We start from the raw sequence: 4,594 nt of genomic DNA on the forward strand, positions 1-4,594 counted from the left end.
AATTGAAAATTTATCGACCATTCATATAAATTTATATTAGAGACGCTACACTCTCATATAATGTGAGAATGTGATGAAAAATACAAATTTAACATGACTCCTCATGTTGTGGAACCTCAATAATTTTGATGCTTTAAAAAGAAGGAATTTAGCGCATATGTAATGACTTTTTTTACAAACTTTTCCACATTGAACGACCTTTAAAGTAAAAGTATCAGAAAATCTATGAAATATATGAGAAATAATATTTAAATCGAAGACACGAAGACAGTGGATCATTTCATTTCGCTCCCGAAGTTATGGCCAGTGCATGAGAGAATTGATCATCAGACAAACTCAATCTTAATGATAACATAAATAGATGTCACAAGCAACCAGAAATATTGTCAAGAAAAGAACAGCTCAAGACCCAGGATTTTAGGTACCAGCTGACGCAGTTTTGGACGCTTTCAAAGTATGGGACGAGAATGGAACTGGGAACGCGTAGAATGCGATTTGAACAATCTGCCATTGTTAAAATTTATCGACATACTTGCTTGCGGTTCACTTATACTGGTGCCAACACTCTATACAGTAAAGAAAACCCATTGATTTCACCACAATTTGAAACCAATGCAATTACTTTTTCTCACCTTTTACATTCTTGTCGTAATATAAAAAAACTCAGAAGTCTCCATGCTCACATGGTCGTATGTGGGTTTGGGTTGAACTTGTTTTTGTGTGCCAAAATTCTAAACATGTATGCTAAATGTGGTAATTTGAAGGATGCACGACAAGTGTTTGACAAAATGCCTGAAAGAGATGTAGTCCCCTGGACTGCAATGATTGCGGGGTATGTTCAGAATGGATGCGCCAATGAGGCATTGACACTGTTCGATCAATTACCCCTGGAAGGGATCATGCCCAATTCATTCACTGTTGTGAGCGTTCTTCAGGCATGTGCTCAGATAGGAGCACTGCAACAAGGTAAGTGGATTCATGACTATGTAAATAGAAATGGGTGCGAGTTCAATGTTTACGTTGGGACTGCCCTGATAGTTATGTATGTCAAATGTGGGAGTGTGAAGGATGCACGCAATGTGTTTGACAAAATGTCTCATAGGAATGTGTTTTCATGGAATGCAATGATTGCTGGATATGCTGAGAATGGCGATGTTGATGAGGCCTTGATACTTTTTCATAAAATGCAGTTTGCTGGTGTGATACCTGACTCGGTCACGATGGTGAGCCTGCTTGCTGCCTTTGCCAATTCAGGAGACGTGCAGCAAGGTAAGAGGTTCCATGGTTGTATAAGTAGGAAGGGGTTTGAGTGCAATGTTTTTGTAGGGGCAGCACTGATAGACATGTATGCTAAATGTGGGGTTATAAAGGATGCGCGTCGGGTGTTTGATAGAGCAGCTAAGAGAGACGTCGTCTTATGGACTGCGATGATTTCAGGGTATTTGCAGAATGGATATGCTGCCGATGCCATAATGTTGTTTTATGAAATGCAAAGGGCAGATGTGCCACCGGACGTGATTGCGATGGTTAGCGTGCTTTCAGCTTGTGCCCATTTAGGTGCTTTGCAACAGGGTAAATGGATCCACGATTGTATAATTAGAGTTGGACTTGCGTCTGATGTTATTGTTGGCACTGCTCTCATAGATATGTATGCCAAATGTGGTAGTCTAAAGGTTGCTAGGCAGTTCTTTGACAATATGTCTCAAAGAGATGTGGTCGCATGGAATGCTATGATTGCTGGTTATGGAATGCATGGGCATGGCAAAAATGCTATTTCACTTTTTACTGAAATGCAACAGATGGGCATGAAACCAAATGGGGTTACCTTAATTTGCGTTTTGTCTGCATGCAGTCATGCTGGCCTGGTGGATGAAGGCCGGCAAAACTTTGATTGCATGAATACAAAATACAATATTGAGCCTGGGATGGAGCATTATGCCTGTATGGTAGACCTTCTTGGCCGTGCTGGGCTTCTAAATGAGGCAGAGGCTTTAATCAATGCGATGCCACTAGAACCTGATGCTAGTGTATATGGGACCTTGCTCGGCGCCTGCAGAATTCACTACAATGTTGAGCTAGGGGTGCGTGTGGCAGAACGCCTTTTTGACATGGCACCTGCAGATACGGGATTTTATGTCTTGCTCTCAAATATCTATGCTGCAGCCAGCAGGTGGGATGATGTGGCAAAGGTTAGAGCAGTTATGAAAGAGAGGGGTTTGAGAAAGACCCCAGGACGCAGCTTTATTGAGATAGATAATGAGATTCATGCATTCCTAGTGGGAGACAGATTACACCCAGAATGTGAGAAAATTTATGCAACGTTGGAGACTTTGGCGAGGCAGATTGAGGCTATAGGGTATGTACCCAATACAAACTCTGTTCTCCTCAATGTGGAGGAAGAGGTGAAAGAAGAGATGCTCTATAGTCACAGCGAGAGGCTGGCGATTGCTTTTGGTCTAATGAAAACAAGCCCTGGGACAACAATCCGAGTAACAAAGAACCTGCGTGTGTGTGATGATTGCCATATTGCCACTAAGTTTATCTCTAAGATTGTTAGGCGAGAAATTATTGTTAGAGACGCAAGTCGTTTTCATCATTTTAAGGATGGAGCATGTTCATGCGGAGATTATTGGTGATATCACTTGGAGAAATATAAGAGAAGCTCATGAACCACATTTAACATGGATGAATTGTGTTCCTGTGGGGATTACTTATAATTTCAACCATAGCAATCTGAGACAAGCTTGCAGGGATACAAATTTATGCAAATAGAGATTCGTTGTCCTTATTAGAACTAGAGGCTATCTAAAATGGAATTATTTTTGATAGATCAACATAGGATATATCTAAATCTGTTTACGTTTTAAGAAAGCAGAGAGAAAAGCCTAAATTTGCCGAGACTGATTTGACTTAATGTAGGCAGTTAAAGCCTCTAGATTATGTTACCAACACAAATTTTGTGCTGCTGGAGGCGAAGGGAAGCATGCTTTTACGGTGGCAGTGAGAGGCTGCTGATTGCACAAATCCCTAATCAATAAGTACCTATGTGTGTGTGGTGACTGCCATATTGTCATCGAGCTTATCTCCAGGATTGTTAGGCGAGAAAATATTGTGAGCGATGCAAGTCATATTCATAATTTCAAGGACAGATCATGTTCAGGTGGGGATCATTGGTGATATTAATTGAACAATATCTGAGAAGCGTGTGAATCTACAATCTTACGTCTATTAGAGCGACACCTTTCACGGATGGATCTTGTTCTTGTGGCAATTACTGGTGATACTTATTGAAGCAATATCAATCATAAGCTTGTGAGGATACAAACTTATGCACAAAAGGAATTCGTTGTCCTTCCTGTTCCTGCATGTTTATTAAGATAAAATTCTTTCTGATAGGATATACCTAAATTTCTTTACTTTGAAAAGAAACTATTGAAGATGCTTCCTTTCGACTGTTTTAATTAGCTTCACCCATTGGATGTTGAGTCAGAATTGTCATTGACACCGGGACTAGGAACTATGTTTGTAGCTTCACTCGATCTGCTTCCATAGCCATGATAGTTCCTGCTTTTTTAGCGGGCTAAACCTATCACATGTTTGGGGACAACTGAATTTTGTTGGAGAAACATTACTATGCTCTTGACCAACCAGTCAGGCTCTAGTTGGTAATTTCTTTACCTTAAGAGAGGAGAGAAAAAAAGTTGGAGACCTTCACTAAGGTAGGAAAAGGTTGCAGGGTATGTTCCCAACACAAACACATAAGCTTTCTGCCCCTCGATGTGGAGGAGGTAAAGGAAGACATTACGCTCACAGTGAGAGGCTTGTGATTGCCTCCTTGGGACACCAGTGCGAATCACAATAAAGCTGTGCGTGTAGAGATTGCGATATCATTAGTGAGTTTCCCCAAGATTGTTCGGTAAGAAATTACTTTTAAGAAATGCATTTAGTTTTCATCATTTCAAGGATGGGTATTTTTCATGTAGTGATTATTAATGATATTAGTTGAAGCAATTATAAACATAAGCGTGTCTGGTGTCTATTAGAACAACACCTTTCAAGGATGGATTGTGCTCTGTTGAGGATTGTTGGCATTTTTAATTTAAGGAATCTCAGATATGATATGGAAGGGTACCAACTTATGCATAATAGGGTTAACATTCTCTAACGTTGTTCATCTTGTTATTATAGGTTATAGGTTAACTAACGTAAAATGATTTATGATTAATTAAAATTTAGGATATGTTTAAATTAATTTATTTAAGGAAATCAATGAAGATAGCACTATTTATTTTCACCGGAAAAAAGATTTGTTTTTATGAAGAGGATGGGATAGGGTGTATTGCTTTCCATTTTAAGATTAGAAGTTATAAAATCCTTTTAAATGTACTCAATTTTTCTCCATGAATCTCTAGAGATGTTGTAGCCCTAAACTAGAGATACTACAATCAGCCCAAATGAACTATTTCAAGGAAAAGTACATTAAGAGATCTCTTTTTCTAGTTTGATTGAGATTCAAGTTTGATTGAGTCCATTCAGTTCCTAACTATGATTATGGTTGGTAGTTGAGTTGTCTTCCATTGAATATTTCGAGGAA

The 4,594-nt window shown here is 39.2% G+C and overlaps 1 pseudogene; it reads left to right on the forward strand.

Moving 5' to 3' along the window:
• Positions 1-279: 279 nt before the first annotated feature.
• LOC149249470 (pentatricopeptide repeat-containing protein At1g11290, chloroplastic pseudogene) lies at positions 280-3,763 on the forward strand (annotated as a pseudogene).
• The last annotated feature ends 831 nt before the right edge of the window (positions 3,764-4,594 follow it).

This window comes from Pinus tabuliformis, chromosome 7 (assembly GCF_031772625.1).
Source record: "Pinus tabuliformis cultivar Carrire ecotype Pingquan chromosome 7, CPIR1, whole genome shotgun sequence".
In the NCBI taxonomy this organism is placed as follows: domain Eukaryota; kingdom Viridiplantae; phylum Streptophyta; class Pinopsida; order Pinales; family Pinaceae; genus Pinus; species Pinus tabuliformis.